This window comes from Xiphophorus maculatus, chromosome 4 (genome assembly GCF_002775205.1).
Source record: "Xiphophorus maculatus strain JP 163 A chromosome 4, X_maculatus-5.0-male, whole genome shotgun sequence".
Classification (NCBI taxonomy): domain Eukaryota; kingdom Metazoa; phylum Chordata; class Actinopteri; order Cyprinodontiformes; family Poeciliidae; genus Xiphophorus; species Xiphophorus maculatus.
In genome coordinates this window covers 30,157,374-30,175,214 of record NC_036446.1, presented here as the reverse complement: position 1 = coordinate 30,175,214, position 17,841 = coordinate 30,157,374, and the positions used below count along the sequence as shown (strand labels likewise).

Here is a 17,841-nt window from a genome sequence, read left to right as displayed (position 1 = left end):
AGTGACCACACTAACTTTTCCACATGTAATGTGACATTTTCTCCTTTCCTGACAATTTATTATTCAATAATCTATAATCATAGGCGTTTTCAGAGATAAGTTACGAGCTTCTTGAATCACCTTTGCATTCAGTTCAAACATTCAATCTAATATCTCTTAATTATCAGGACATTTATCGTCCACAGACCTTTGCAGGTGACGTTCTATCAGACTTAGTTCCGAATTCTGGCTTGCACATTCGAAATCTTACATTTCCCCCATTATGAATCTTATGTTGGGGATTTCTAGATGTTTCTAGATGGGTTTTTTTGTTTGCCACTTAAAAGTTGAACAATATTTTGAACTGAGTCATCATGGAACTATCTTGGTCCGTGATGAAGCAAAACCAGAAGAAGTCTGCAGAGGGATAACTCTTTCGCCGTCTGCATGTTGCCTATTTTTGCTCAGTTCAAAATGCTAGCATTGTCATACTGCTGTGAAATCCAACAGCCAGCCGGCAGACGTTAAGTGGGTGTTCTCGGTTTGTGGAATTACTTGCCAAAATAAACCTGAATGAAATAAACAACACTGATCTGAAAGGCCACGCGACTCCGTTTCAAGGTCAGATCCGTCCCGGCGTGGCGGCTGGCGGCCTCAAGCGAGCGTCACCCCCTCAAAGGAATAAAACATTTAAACACTTTCATGGATTTAAAACGGAAGCAGAGGAATTCCTCCACCTTCCGTCCCTATCTGGATGAAATATAATCCCTTCTTTTAATGTCCCCGCACAGACGAGCGACTCTGGGCTCGCCGTGCTCCGGCCTTTCTGCGGCTCAGAGATTCAGATTCTGATGAGCGCGTTTCAAAGCAAGGGATCGGCAGAGACGGCTCGCATGAGGAGAGGGAGGGGAAAAAATCTAATCAAATCATGAAAGAGATGCCAAGTCGTTTTGTGTGAAGAAAACGCCTCCCGTGCACGGTTTTTAAAGAAGTCGCTTCGAAAAGGTCGTCCGACGGCATGAAGCGATAAGGAGCGCGACCGGGAGGTTTTTCACTGTTAAAGAGAACGTAATAAAAATGGATGTCTCCCCTGATCTGATTTAGGGAATCGCTTCCAGTCTGACAGGGAAAAAAAAAAAAGTGTGGCTCTACGGGACTGAAAGACAAAAGGATAAAAGAAGGGAGGGGGAGCCGATGGAAGGAAGGAAGGAGGGTGGAATCACCTCCACAGAGGAGAAGCGAGTGAAGAGTTGGATTGCATGCCGCTGACTGCCATAATTGCAAAGGCGCCCCGACTGAGAAAGCGATACATTGTTCCTCAGCCTGGGCTCAGAAATATTATCCTCCACCAACAGAATCCTTATGAGCAGAGGAGGAGGAGGAGGAGGAGGAGGAGGAGGGAGGGATCAATTGATATTAAAGGCGAGCCACGGTATGAGCTACAGGAGTCCCAGCTTGTCAGAGCCGCTCTGTTTGATTCCACGCCTGGAGAGCCGAGAGGCTGGTGGAAGATAAGTGGCCTGATTACTACTGTCTGTGTGAGCGGAGAGACGCGGAGGGGGGCATAATGACGCGAGCGCCGCAGTGAAAAATAAATATACATGCAGCCAAAATATGAATGCCTGATGGTGACGGGCTGCCTGGCAGAATTGTGCATGTGATGTTTTGTTGCATTAAAAAAAAAAAAAAAAAAAAAGTAAAATCTTTCTTTATCTTCAACTTTGAAAGTCATTTTTTCCCCCTTTTTATTTAAATGACAAACCCAACGCTGGAAAAAAAAGAGAGAAAAAAACAGACTTGTGGTGACTCTAACTTGCCAGTCTGTGTTATTGTGATGAGCCTTAACGCAGGCATGCAGCCTGACAATGACCCTGGAACAGAATTATGCTCCCCCGTTTCTGTGCCAGGCTGCACTCTGAAGATTCAACATGGCATACGAGCATAACTACAATCTTTGGGAAGCAGATGGAGCGCGTTAGAAGTGATGATGCCCATTTTACCGATTTAATCCGGTGTTAAAAGAAGCAAGTAGTTGGGCTAGGAGACACTAGGTGGACCCACATCTGTTTCTAAATAGTCAAAATTAACCTCTTTTGTTTACTTGGTGGTATAACATTACTGCCTTGTAAAATTTTTTTGTATTTTTTTTAATACATATTTAAGCAGGTATTATTGATTTTTTTCCAATGGAAACCTATAAAAAAAACACACAAAATGAAAGTAATCATGGAGATGGAAACAGGACGAGTAACGATGTGAATAAAATGCAGGAGTGCATTTTTAAAAACAAGTTCTTTAGACTGAATCAGCCTCTGATACTTGTGATTTGCATTGAAAAGCAATGGATGAAATCAATTCTGTTATTTTCCAGGCAGTCTGGCGCCTCTTCTATTCAAAAAGAAAAAAACCCAAATGAGTGGATGAAATCCTCTTTCAATCATTTCAGTCAAGACTTAGACAAACCTGAGAACCATTAATCCTCCCAGGCATGCGTTCCCAAACGGTTTGCAAACCAACAGACAATGCTGCACAACATGTAAGGAAACAGGTTTTTTCCCCCTGACTTTTATTCACTATTCAATAATTATTATATTCAGCATTCAGTATATGCTGCCTCTTACATTTTTTTTGTTGGCTTGGAGTTACTGTGGTTTTTCGGTCGGTGTTTTGACAGAAACTTGTTCCTTTAACGCTCGCTGCGCTACGGCGTCAGGAGGGAAGCAGCTCGGTGAATTTGTCTGGCAGCAAATCAGACAGATGAGAATGGAAAATAATATTTCAATAAATTATCCCAACTTATATTGTTTTAACAATGATTGACAAGCACTGGGTGAGATTTTATGATAATTTTTTTTTTTGATTCAATGTTTTTAATTTCTGCATTCTTTGTTTTTCTAATTTCCCCTTCAGCTCTCTGAGGCCCCTCTAGCGCCCCCTGGAGACGGCCACTTTGAAAAACACATCTCCAAGGGATACCTGAATAGATTCACAAGTAGGTTGTCGACTGAGAATTGCCTGATGGATAAGAAAGTACTAAAGAAGTAAAGTGCCCAGGTGACCCTGGTATATATTCCTACATACCTTCATATGCTTCAGTTCACCATGAACTAAAGCTGCTCTGCTCACCGCAAACTCTCTGTTAGTCTAACTGTGATAATAATCCAACCTCTGCAAACCATGTCTGAATGATAATGTCAGCCTTTCTGGGAGCCATGTTTGAAGTTTAACCACAAGTAAGCATGAAAGAAAAAAAAAATTAATGATTTATTTAATAGATTTCTTGAGGTAAAAAAGGATTTTGTGACAGTGATTCTAAGCAGACTGAGCACATCCTAACCTTTACCTCCTTCACAGACGCTGCGCTTCTGAAAAATAAATCAAATAAAAAATAAATAAATAAAAGTGAGTTTTGCTGGAATTAATCCTGTTCAGAGACATCCACACATATTTGGAGCCTTTCCATTCATGTTTCAGGAGGTAAGAGAGACATAAAGAGCATACAACTACAAATGCAGTTGGGCTGCAGCTAAGAACCCATCTGGGGAGTTCAATCTCTCCCACCAGGCAGCCTGTCATCAGTGGGGATTTCCATTCAGTAAATTGCTATGTTCATTCAGTGATTTGTCTCACTTCCTAACGTATACTTAACCGCCCCCCTGCAGTTGTTCCACGTCTGCTAAGTCGAGAATAGCAGGGCTATTTGCTGTTTTCACCAACAAAACTTCACCAGACTAAAAGTTTACTTTCCTGCCTGCATGTCAATCTCCTGTCTGCACTGTGCTGTCTGGCAGAGAGGACTTGGTCACCAACATGCTGGACGCTTCCAAGACAGGCAGCAGGTTGTTGCTAGCCACTTTGACAGGTGGCTAGCAACACCAGTAAGCTGACAGGATAGGCTCGAGACAAGCAACACCAACTGCCAGTGGTAGGTAATACTAGCGCAACTGACTTAAGCTAAGATGTTAGTTGTGCTAACCCTAAAGCACTAATCGAGGACATTAGCTCCACTAATGCTAAAGCGCGACACCAACATGTGGTAGACGAGGATTGGCCAGGCCGCTCACTCACTTCGGAGCACAACATTTATAATTTCCTAATAATTGACAAAAAGTATTTTCTTGAAGCAAATACATGTACCCCTGTCTTTATGTGGTCTAAGCACATATCACTGCTGCCACCAACTGTTATGGAGGGGAATTGCCTCATTCCAGTGGCGTACTCTTCTGGTGAGTTACCTCGCAGTTGGAATAACCAATCACCTGGCAGAGGTGGCCATGTTGATGTCAACATGTGTTGTGTTGCCCTCCACAGGGTAAAATGTGTCATTACTCATCTGTCTACACAGTTGTGCTTCAGGAAGTGATTCTTTGGAACAGACTTTTCACTCACAGTTTCAGTTTCATAGTTGATGAATATTGCTAACTTTTGCTGATTCTGTCTGATTGACCACTGCAGGGCATTGGTCAGAAAGCATCAGCATCAGCAGATTATTAACTGTTAACTGTAAACCTTAGCTATGCAGAATAAATTCACTGCACCGCATCTCGCCTGGAGAACGTGAGGAGCACCAACATAAAGGTTCTTGAAACAATTCATAAATGTCATTTATTTGTTTGTTTGCTCCATCCTTGCAACTTACTCCAAAACGTTTCTCGGAAGAAAAAAGAAACAGAATGAGATTAGACAGACAGTCGTCACTCACTTCAAAAACAGAAGCTTGAATTCTTAACAGTCCATAACCAAAATAAAAATTAAAAAAAATCACATTTTATTCAACTGAAAGCTTACTAAACAGTAAGTAAATTAGAGCTTTAGAATTTAGGCCCAAGATTTTATTTAATGGAAGCTCAGCTAAATGTTTGCAAGAATAATGATGTGCTAACAGCGGAACAAAATTTTGATTTAGCATTTTTAGATTATTGGCAGTGTGCCCACCACTGAAAGTTGAAAACTACTTTTGCGGCTATAAATTCATACGACTTCAGACTTTAGTTCTCAGTCGTTGCTTGTTATTTGTAAAGAATCTGTTGGTCAGCAGGCAGGAGGCAAAAACCAACAGCTGAGCTGAACTGGAGAATCTTCCTGGCATCAGTTTCTTTCTCATCCAGTTGGTATTTATAACACTGGAACACTACAGGTACAAACTACAAACTGTTTTATTCAGAAAGTATAAGGAAAATAATATGATGTTTTTTTTTTGGTTTTTTTGCAACAAAAAACTGTGCCTTTGTGTTTAGCCCCTTTTAGCAAATACAATCGTTTTAGGTTTAAATCAAATAAACAGGGTCTGTTTCTCATGTGGTGTTGCAGTCCTTTGGATCAGAGAAAAGCCAACAAATGCAGAGTGCAGTGAAAACAGCTCCTGTTGTGAAGCGTCGGCGCCTTCACTGTCAGCAGTAACCATCAACAAGCAGCTAATAGAAGGGCAGATGCTGCCTTTCAGCACACCTGGCACCGCTCACACTCCCCGCATTCACCTGACACACCGATTCCGGCCGCGGGAGACTCTGATGCACCATAATGTGCAAAAGGACGTGACAGCAACAGGGGAGGGGTTTGGATGAAAGGAGCACAACAGGTGCAAACATTGGATTCCTCCCCAGGGGCTCCAAGAGGTTATGCCTCCTGGCAGCTCGCTTTTCCTTTTGTCTCCCAGCGATGCATTGACCTTTAACAGGAAGACGGTGGACAGCAGAGCAAGTCAGCAGCACCGACAAAAGGAAACACGAGGGGCAAAACCAATCAGACGCCTCTAATGGGGTCCAAGACGGAGAGAACAGCTTGTAACTGGACAGGGAAAGCAAAGTTCTGTCTGAGATCAACACAAACTCTCAACTTTGAGGAGTTTGCAGCAGCAGCAGCTTGTGTATGTATTGGTAGGGGTGTAAGCAGAGGGTGCATTAGAGCATGGGTGATGTTTCTTGTGTTAACGCTTGCAAAGTGTTTGAGTGTGTGAGTGATGTCCATTTCCCTGCAGGTTAAGGTCAATGGCTGTCTCTGTGAGGCTTTTACTGTCACAGACCACTGGGCTCAACACTTCCTGCCCACCACTTGGCCATTTGGCAAACAGCATGGCTTAGCACACTGTGCATGCGTGTAGGCGTGTGTGGGCATGTGTGTGCGGGTGTGTGTGAGTGAAGCCAAGGCTACAGAAAGAGAATGAAGAAATGTGTGCATGTTGGCACTTAAGCGTGTGATTCAGTTGGTGGGGCTGGTTTGAAGTGGACGTAGGCTGGAACATGGTGTGATGCAGTGAGCTGCACATGAGAATGCGCCCTTGGGACAGACACATCCCTGTGTCCATCTGCTGAATGCTGCTGAAGGCGTCGCTGCGCTCTTTACACGTGGGAAATGTTTCGATTATTCAACACTGTCCTGCCACTGACCTGTGCTTTGTACGCCGCTGTATGAATCTGGTGTAATTCGGTTCAATGTTCGGCTCTGTTCCGGTGCCGTTCCACGTAAACAGGCCTCAGCGAGACGGACCAACAGGATGATAATGGAGAATAGTTGTTTTACTGAAACAGAACTGATGCTGATGAAGAGTCTCTGCATGTAAACAAATCACTGGAGTTTCATCTTCCTGAGGCTGCAGAGGGAGTGTGTACAGCAGAAAACCTCATGTCGTCTTCATAAACACCACCATGGGAATAGTTAATGTGGAGCTTCTGCATATCTTTCAACAGTAATTACTCCACTGACCCATCCATCAATCAATCAGATGGAAAGGACATGAGGTACTGAGTGAGCTGAATTTCAACGTCAAACAAGGATGGCATAACAAAGCAGGAATCATAACTTTTTTAAAAGATCTACATATAATGCATTATGAAAATATCAAATGTCAGATGTATTAAAGCGACAATAAAGCAACGTCCTTCTTTACAAAATGTAAACCAAACTGGAGTAGCGTCAGACTTTAGTAGCTGTCGTTGTCTCTGTTGTCGGTGGTAAAAGACCAAGAATCATTTCTACCGCCAGTGGTTAGGTTGTATTTACCCAGAATGCCTTATGCCATAGCCCACTTCCTGCTTTTGGAGCGGTTTCCCATCCCACTTGGCCTTCACATGTGCATTCTTACCTCAGCAGAGTTCACTTCAACCGAACCGAGACTTAGGTTTTTAGGCAGATCACAGTTCAGTTTAATTACGCATTCACATCTCCCCAAATGAACCAGACCTTCTACATAAACCACCTAGAGCAGGGGTGGGTGCCCAAAGTCGGTCCTGGAGGGCCGACATCCTGCATGTTTCAGTTTTCTCTCTGGTTTAACGCACCTGGATCCAATGATGGCTCGTTAGAAGGCCTAAGAAGAACATTGTCTTGTTGAAAAGGTTGTTGGTACCACCAGGGAGAGAACTAGAACATACAAGATGTTGGCCCTCGAGGACCCACTTTGGGCACCCCTGAGCTAAAGTTTGACTAAAACGGACTAAATCAGGTTTAGGTCATCTTTCTCATACACGTCTCTATTACCTCTCTTCAACAACAATGTGTGAAGAATGCTGGGGTGTTGGTGACAGACCTTGAAACCACCAAATAGAGGCTGCAGTCCTACTTCAAAGTTGAGTGCGTACTAGCTAAATATTGTGTGCTCATATCAAAATTTACAATTAACCTCGATTACGTGAAACAAACTGAACTTTAACGGTCAAAATCGAGGAGACAGGCCTCTGACACACAGCTGGTAGAACTCTAGGCAATAAATGGACAAAGTTTTCCTGCTAAAGTGATCACTCAAAGCGCCACGTTCACAACATGAGCATATCGGTAGGCAACATGCCCAGGGCCCATCGCCCTGCAGTGAGAGGAAGTTGAAATCACCAATTGCAACAGGACTAATGTTCCCAGTGAGCCACAGCTGCCTGCACAGCTCCACATAAATATGCAAAAGCCTTTCCCCCTTAACTGATACCATCTGCATAATGGTCTTCTTGACATAATTTAAGACCAGAAAGTTCAAACCATTACAAAAAGCTATCTGCTATTTCACCAAAATCCTCAGTACACAAAAAACATGGCATTATTATTCTTATTATTACCTATCTTAAGAGAGATTTAACAATAACGTCCAAAGCTGATGTACAGCAGCAAAATTGCAAAAAAACATTAATGTTCATTAAGCTTGCAGAATATAAATGACTTGCACCGTAAAAAAAAAGAAATGCTGCCAACACAAAGAATCAGTTTGTTTAAATACGTCAACAGGAGGTTTCAAAATTAAATAAAATGTTGTGAACTGATCCATCAGAACCTGACAAAGTCACCAGTTCTTTCTCAAACTGATTAAAGGAAAAGTAATATTGAGAAATACAAGCTAATAAATAAAAAAAAAGGCATAGAACCTTAAAAAAAATCTATAATTGATCAAATTGGATTGATGGAAAAGGATGAATTTATATCCAAGTATCATTTTTGTTTGTTTCAAACCCTCTTGAAATTGCTGAAATTTTGTGTTTTCGTTTTGTTTCGTGATGTCCTCGTGTAAAGTTTGTAAAAATGTTAAAGCTGTTGAGGTGGTTGATTTGAACGTTGTGTTTTGATTTGGTTTGTGTCTTAAGGTATTTCATTACGTCTCTTTTTGTTTGTGATGTGTGTAAAAGTACGACTTTATTGGAAACTTCATGGAATCTGCTGATGTATAGAACAAGTTTCAGCCTTCATCTACTCCAAATCCCTCGGACAGATGGGACACTCTCTGGCTGTCCAAAAGTCTGCAGCTTTCTCTGACACCTTTGCTCAGGTGGTGTTGGGGGAACCTGCATTGTGTTATAATGAGGGAGAGGGGGAGAGCCGTCGGGCTTGGAGCTGAAAGCTGCTAAATGTTGCATCGAGCGGCGGTGCTCTGGTGGCTCTCAGCTGGCTCCGCTGTGTTCGTACTGGAGGAGAGGCTGGATTCTGTTCTGGTTCCTGTTAATGTTGCATCGTGCATTGTCTTTGCTCCTGATGTCTGCTGATATATACAATATATATACGAGAACGCATCCTATAAACCCATATTTTACCTCTGGAACGCAGTCATTTTTTTCTCCCCATCAACCCTTTTCTTCACAGAGCCATGCGATCTTTGGCTAAATCAAAGAATTTTCATTTGGAGTGTTCCACTCACTCCACAGCTAAGTGGTGGATTATTTTAATTCCCACATGCCTTTCCTGCATGTTTGTGGAGCGGGATACGCTTAGTGCCTTTGGTAAATTTACAAAAAAAAACAACAAAAAAACCCCAGAAGAAAATTCAAAGAGACAGAAGGAGTGAACGACAAAGGGGGCAAAAAGACAGACTGAGAAAGCCACAATGACACCGTGAGCATTTCTGAAAAGCTGAGCACATTAAGGGAGCCACATTAAAAGCAAGAGTGTGACATAAGAGAAATAAGCAACTAATTCACTTTCATTGCCATTCATGACTTCTCTGATGCGCCGGTCGCTTCGCCCGCTGAGTCATACTGCATGTTTGTCAGCGGGATGTCACGCCCTGCTTCTCGGGGTGAGTTTCATCCGACTCACCCACTCAGACCTCGTGGCTTTTTGCACCGAAAACCCCACAGAGAACTGCTGCTGCAGATCACGGAGCGCTGCTTTTCTCCACAAAGTAAAGCTAGAGCTAAACACGGACTCGTCAGGAACTACAGCGCCAGCCAAAAGCCACGCACATCAACCGAGCAATCATTCGCCTGATTGGCCGACTAGTCGGCAATTAGTTTAATTTCATTCTTACTTTCATTTGGCAAGCCTCCGTAATTGATTACTTATTTATTTGACTTTGAGTTTAAAATGAGAATGTCACATGTTGTTATTAACAAAACAGTTTTAAATAAAAAAAAAAGCTGGAACAAAAATAGTAAATTCCACCAAGTCGCTCAAAAGTCCATTTGCTATACCAGCAGCTAATAATCAATCAAATGTCCATATAGATACATCCGTAAACACAAAACAGGCAACGAATATAAAATATCATCATTAAGATAAAAAGATATATACCCTCTGCAATGATACAGCACTCTACTGAGACAATATGCTTCATTATAGCTTGATAGCATGTTATACATTATTATTTTTTGTAAAAGTAAAAATTGATTCACTCTCTCTAGTTTCTTTAGGCAGATTGTTCTGCAGATTTGGTCCATGACCAGAAATAAAACGTTACGATTCTTTAGCTCCAACTTAGATGTTTTATTTTTTTTTAAACACTCTAATCCTCTCAAATGATAAATTATCTCTCTTTTAAACACTATATGTAAAGGACTATATGTTTTCCAGGCACATTGCATCATTTTACAGCAGCATCAGTTAATAATTTCAACTTCAGTTGTCCTTCTATATAAAATGTGACTTAAAAGACATTTAACTTGACATCGGGCCCCCAGGCGTGTGGCACAGCTGACTGGTTGCCATGGAGATTCAAAGGCTTCTCAAACGTTCATGAGAGAATCAAAGCAACACACCGCGTATGTTTATGATGAGGGAGTAACATTATAACATGATGTAAACTTTAAAAAGTAGATTGTGTATAACACTGCTCCTTTAATAAATCTTTTTAGCAAATGTATTGGCAATGTACTGTTATTTATTTTAAACATAACCTGCAGAATATAATAGTCCAAGTCGAGAAACGTTATTTATTTTAAGTGTACAAGTTTATCAGCTGTAAAAGCCTTTCTATACGGTACAATTTTCTTTTTTCTGCAAAAAGACAGTTTGGTTCTAATGGCTAAAACGTGCATTAAAGCTCCCACAAGTAACGTGACGTTCACGCACCTGGGGAGTGACTCTAAGCTTTTCAGCAGGACCTAATTACCTTAACACAGGAGAACCTGCTGCGCTGCAGCTTTACTTTTCATCAGATTTTCCACCCTTTGTCACGTGGAAAACATGCATATTTAAAGTGTTTGGCTTCATCCACAACCTCCCACTACAGTAAGAGCTTGCAGTTCATGGCTGCAGAAAAGTTTCTCGTACGTCAGGAAAGCATTAAAGTTGCATAAATGCCTCATACACCAACAGAATTACAACTTCCTCCCTGTCAAACGCAAAACGTTTGAACTGCTGCACTTCAATCCGCCGAGGCCTCCACGACGCAGACGCAATCCATCACAAAATGTGGGGAAATCTGCAGTACATACAGTATATTATTTTAAATATAGAGTACGTATCAAAATAATACATAATTTACATGATTAACTCATAATAATGAGGGTAGACTATTTGTGGATCAGCTCAGGAGATCTGCATGATTTTAAGGCGTTATTGGAAATGAATGTGTTGAAGTTAGCTAATGAAGGTAAAAAAAAAAAAGAAAAGATTTTTATCACCAGGTCCAGATCAACAACAGTTTAGAGTGGGATATAAGCTGAACAAAGTCAGTATTTTTGAAGCAATTCGTGTTCGCAACATGAAAAAATATGTATCTATGTATGAACTTTTAAAGTGGATTGAGCATCTATTCAAAACAAAGTTATTTCCTTAGAGTCTGATGTTAAAGACAGACTTGAAAACATTCACCTTCTATTTTAAATGCTCCAATATTCTCTATTCCTGAGCATAACAACCTATATTACAGCACATATTTAACAATAAGAGAAAATTAAGCTAACTACACACAGGTCGGTTCCCTTACTGCATTGCAGAACGACTCAAATGTCTGCAATATAAACTATTTAGATTCCATCAGCCTTAATGCACTTATGACATGTACTTTACAAAGCAAGGTGAAAATATTGGACTGAGGTTCTAAAAACTGGTTTTCCATCTTAAATGACACGATGATGTTTTTTATTGGGAAAAAAACTTAACTCCATTCTTCGACCAATGATGCATTAGACTGCATTGTTTTGGGGGTGTCATCAAAAATGACAATTTTGCAAATAGATTGGTTGATAAAAGTCCAAGTAAACTTTTTTTTTTTGTATTCGTGCCCCCCACTCCAACTTATGACAGAAGCTCTCCGGTGTGGCTGAATTAAAATCATTCTCCATTCTTGTCAACCTCTGCTAGGTTTAGGGGATGGAATATGTTACCATATAAGACAAACTGAATTCAAATAATTGCTTTTGTAATCCTCATCTGAAAATTGTCATTTAGTTGGGTTATTTTTGTTTGCTGAATGGCAACATTTAAGTGATACAAAAACAGAAATCTCTAAGGTGGCAAATACTTTTTTTAACAGCATTGTATGTTCATTTACTCTTACTCTGAGACATGAGTACTTCCATATATGTGGACAGAGAGAACAATAAGTGTTGAAATCAGTTCCTAACAGCATGTGGAAGCTCAGCATGGCCATGTGCTTGCTTCCTGCCTGGAGACAAAAACGCTGGACTTCAGTGATGAAGAGCCAACCAGACGTTTGAGCACACATTTACCCTCCCCCTCCCCAACTTAAAACACAAAATAATCATCAGAAAAAGTGGCAAAAACACCTTTTACTTCATCCCTTTACTTCTTTTCTCCCTTTTGCGTTTTCCTCCCAACCCATCTCGGGTCTCCTTGCCGACATAACATGAAAGCTGAGAGTCTGGCTGAGCCAGAAAAGGTGCAAGGGCTGAGATTCAAAAGCAAAAAAAAAATAAACAGAAAAAAAAAGAAAAATTGACATGAAAGAGAAATATGGACTAAAAGGCTAAGGTGAAACAGTGAGAGAGAGAGAGAGAAAAAAAAAGAGATGGAGGAAAAATGCTGCTTCATGAAGGCGGAAAGGAGAAGTCCACAACGTGCCCAGCTGACCCCAGGAGGCGCTCCGCTCAGCCTGATGAATAAACAATCACACCTAATTTGTTCAGACTGAGGGCAAGGCGACAGGTGCGTGGAGAAAAATGGTTCATTTGAGGCATTCATGTTCTCAAAGATGGAAAAAAGAAAACACCGCTTTGCTCTCCTTCTATACGACGAAATCTGCGAACAGATCGATTCTAAGATTTTCTATACACATAGAGGAGCAAATCACCTGCGACGGGTTTCTGTGAGGCCAAGGGTTTATTTTCTATCAGGTGTACAATGTGTGGTTGGAAAGGTGATAAGATGCAGCTGGGTTTCTCAGCGAGGCCTGGAGGGATGTTAACAAAACGTTCCAACGGCACGGAGATGTGAGAAAACCCTGAGGTTCAACGGGAGAAGAGCCTCCTATCAGATGGAGGACGACATAAAAAGCAGAATCACCATATAATGATGATAACTCAGAAATAGTTCAAATAGTTTGGATGTATTTTTTTTTTTTTTGTCGTACTTACGTAAAGTTTCTGTTTATATCATAGGTTTGTGGTGCGTTTTTATTACAAAAAAAAAAGATATAAAACTTCAGATATGTCACAATGAGATATTAACATACATGGAAAAACCTCACAAAAACCTTATACTATAGCAGAAAGTATGATAGCGACCGTAAGAAAGGCTTACAGTTAGGGCTGCTGTAAAATAATATTTTATCTTACGATTATCCGAGGAATCAGATGGATCTCTCCCTCTATCTCGGCGCCCATTCCTACCATTCGCTCCAAAACCGTGACGACGCGATTCCGACGCCACAAACGCTGTCGTAGTCCAACCATCGCACCGCGAAATCCGACAGTCCTCGTTTCTCACCCAAACCCTGACAAAACGCCGCACAATTCAACACCATGCTGCTAGCACTTCACAACTACTCATAGGCGAGAGTAAGAGCGCCGCCCTCCACAAATAATGATCCGGCCAGAACACGGTGCGCTACATGAAGCATAATCTAACGATGCTTCGGGGCAGATACATTTTCCTCGAGGAATTTTAATAATCGAGGAACTTGAATCACTTGAGGAATTGGTGAAATAAACCAACATTTGGGGATCAGGTGTTTTCGGTATGAATATGTGAGCTGTTGCATCACTTAAATAAATATGGATGAAACAGAATCCAATAGCCAATATACCTGTAAACTCCTGATCACTATTGGCATATTTGTAGTGCCTATAATATTCACCCCATATTCAATGCAGCACATAACATCATCAGCACAGCTGCCTTGTTTTCATCCGTCAGCGGACAGCCGGCCGGCTCTGTGTTGGTCTGAGACAGATTTAGAATTGCACATGTTAGTGAAAATCCATCTCAATTATTCCCTGGCCAGCTGTCAGCGCTAAAAGGTTTTTCTGATCATGTTGTCTGTAGCATTTTTGAGGCTGAAGATGAACCTAAAACAGAACATTTGGACGTGTGTGTACACAAACAGCACTGATTATCTGGTGGTAATGGATATTTGGAGCAACAGCAGAGCTACCCAACACAACAGTGGATGAAAACTGTTCTTTAACAGAACACAAGCAGCAGCAGAGACAGCAAATTCAAATCACGGCAGTGTCAGTGGCACTTCCGGAAAATGCCAAAGTTTAGTAAAAGGCAGCTTCCGGCTTTTGTAGCAGGTAACACACTTTTAGTGACGGATGCCGTGGCATTTGTGAGACGCCATGGTTTCGGTGACAGATGTATATGTGTTCTTATTTCTTTTTATTGATTTGCTCAAAATAAACTTGTTCACATTCACTCGGCCACAGAAGCTGCGTTTATCTGTCACAAAAGCCAGAAGCTGCCTCTACCAAGCTGTGGCAGCTGACACCAGAAGGGCCACTGTCGCTGCTACTGCCCCAGTTTGAGCTCCACCCTGCTTTCTGATCACCAATCTGATCAGTGAGTTCATTGATAATGGCTACAGAGGCCAACTCTCATTCCAAATGCTGACGGAAAGAACACGCCACAGCCAAACAAACCGAAGCATTTCACACATTTCCCAGACAGAAAGTTCACTTAAAATTCTTTCCCCATTTCCGTGGAACGATTGTGGTTTAAAAAAAAATAACCCATCCGGCTCAGGGTGGGGGTCTTTGTTCGTGTAGTCGCATGCTGGGTGGTGCCTGCTACCGTCAGAGGCCTGGCTCAGAGCGAGCTGCGCCGCTGCTACTCTAAGCACATCCAACATAAACCGGCTGTGATAAAACTTTTGATAATCTTGACAAAACCTGCTTCCGACCTGACAGGAGCCAGTTTTTGCTCCCAGGGGAAGCTAGTTTAGATGCTCCACACAAAGAAGCCGACGCTGATTTTTCTATTGATTTCTAATATTTAAAATCAGATCTATATAGATCACTGTCATATATAAGGATCAGGATTTGAATAGCTGATGTTCCCTGCTCTGCCAGCACTGGAACAACCTGATTATTTGCAGTGCCGGGCAGAAGTTTCATCACTACATAAGCGCGCTATGGATTTTGGGCTTGAAGTGATTTATCTATACTGTTATTCTTTCAGGGTGGACTGACTATGCAACCAACAGCTTCAATAAACTCATGAAAAGGAAGTGGATGTGCAAGTTTTGAAGTTATTGTGTTTTTCTCTAATCTTCAGAGGATCATAATTATGCATACAGGCTCAAATAGCACACACCTCCACCGATACTGGGCTGAAACGCTTTTTGTAGCCACCAGAAAGTTTTTGGAAACTGATGAGCAAAACTGGCAGGAGCCACTTGAACTGATTTGGGGCGTTTTCACACCTAATAGTCTAGTAGACTCTGTTTTATTTGGGACCAAAACTGCAACATTTGCTACATTTTCAGCTGCTGCGGCTCGCTTTCACGCCGCACTGCGTCAAAACGATCCAGATCAATCGACAAACATTTCGATCGTTTCGCCATGTTATGAGGGAAATAATCTGCCAGTAGAACTTGTTCTTTTTCATCAATATTGAGGAATTATTGACTTACAAAGAGTAACTCTATTTTCCTATAGAGTTCCTCGTGAGTTAGTCTTGCCTCATTTGAAGTGCACTAGAATATTTGCAATAGAAACCAGAACAGAACTACTTGATAAGATTGAGTCTCAGCAGTGTAATCATTCTAATCTGAAAAAGAAAACGCTTCAAATCGCATTTATTAAAAGGTCCAGAAGAAACATTTCATCCTTAACCAGGGTGAGTGGATGTAAACTTCTGACTCCATCGCATTTCAAACGCTTGACGCTGCGCTCGGTTTCTTACGAGCGGGGGAAAAAAAAAAGATCCACCCGACACCGTCGCAAAGTGAAACATTGTTATCTACAACGAGACGGGAGACGGTAAGAAACTCAAGCGCGGAGGCCGGCTGGATAAAAACATTTCCTTTGTTCCCTTTGCTGATATTTGGATTTATTCTGCCAATTGTCATACCTTCTAAAGCCTTTTCCTCTCCCTGTGCCTTGTTCCAGCTTTGTCTTATCAGCCAGGCAACAGAAACGGGTGGAATATGGAGGTGGAAAAATGGTTTCATGAAGCAGGTGAATATGTATCTCCAGCTTTCATCAGCGTGATCCTCGGAGCTGCCGGCCACAGTCGATATGGATTAAACCTCATCCTGATTGCCATTTAGAGGAATAAATAGGCGGGGTTTAATCCTCATCTGCCAGGTTGGCCTCTGGCAAGGTAAAAAACCATAAATATGTATAATATCTGCTGGTTTGCTCTTGATTTAGGGAAACACAATTAAGACTTCCTTGCATGTGAGGAGCCAGGAGGGAGATCTTTAAAAAAAAAGGCATTTAAGAACAGAGGAGGGCAAAACAGGGTGTTTGATATGAGCCATAAATCGAGTCTTTGGGGAGGAAAAAGGAATTAGAGGGCAGAAACAACGAGACTGAAAGTTTAAAATAAAATGTAGAAAAAAGTTCTTCAACAGAAACATGGACGTTAAACATCAGCTTCTTTAAATGGAATTTCTGTTTTCGTTGAACAATTTGCAACGTTTACGGCTTATATTTGGTCATTTATATCATTTGATTGATGTTTTGTTTTGTTTTTGTACATTATAAATAAACCTAACCAGGAAGCAAGCTGCGACATTAATTGGAGAAATCGGGAAAAAAGAAATAAAAAATATTAAAAATGTATTAAATTAAAATTAGATAATTATATAACACCAGTTTCCTTCTGACTTCAGTCTAAAAGTTATTCTTTCCATGACAAAAATACTATATGAAATCAGTCCACTGTTTCTCTTACAGACAATTTTCAGGTTATGGCCTTTTTTGCTGCCATTAATAGCACTCCAAGGAGGTATTTATTTTTTTAACATTTTTTTGTAGTTCATATCCTCCCAATGTACCATATACTGTATATGTACCATATATTACCATAAACTGAAATTATATGTTCCTTTTTAAGACTGTTTCCAGGACCTCGAACATTTCTCTAAAAAAATGGACCCACGTGGGGCCAATCGCAAAAAATGTGAAACGTTCTTTGCTAATGTAAGTCCACAGAGTCTCCAACAGTCAGTCCAGCATAAATATTTCATTTTTTAGGCCGGTGTGTAATCTATTCTTCCAGCTGAATTTCCTTCCAGGAGAGGGAAACGGAGGAGGTTCATTTTTACACAGGAACGGATTAGCTCAATTTAAACGTTTTAAGCCCTCAAATGCTCCCCTTTAATTACAGAGATTACAAAGAGCACCTGAGCTTCTTTTTATTTACAGCCTTGCTACCAAAACTGGGAGGAATAAAGTCTGCCTTACAGGATGCGGACCACACCGCGGAGGATTCAAACATATCTTGTTTATCTTTTGGTGTCAAACTGGATTTTCCAGGTGGGGTGAAGAACAGTCCACAACAGCAGAGGACATGATTTAAGGAGGCACGAGAGCACAAGTAGAGCTTAGACCCAGAGCTGAGAAAGGGAAGAACATGATGAGAGCAGAGAGAACAAGTGTTGGAGTTCTCCAAGAAAAGGATGATAAAGCCACTCAGAACCTTGTAGAGTCTTTGGTAAGCTGTCATTTTAAGCTAAGTTGCTATCTTCCTGTAGAGTCGGTTTGATTGGGAACCAAAGTTGCAGTATTTGCTACATTTTCACTTGCTGCGGTTCGCTTTCAC

The 17,841-nt window shown here is 41.2% G+C and overlaps 1 protein-coding gene across 3 annotated transcripts in view; it reads right to left on the bottom strand.

The window, feature by feature from the left end:
• Positions 1-17,841, bottom strand: part of phkb (phosphorylase kinase regulatory subunit beta) — a 107,108-nt gene that overhangs the window by 31,025 nt on the left and 58,242 nt on the right. The window lies entirely within an intron of this gene.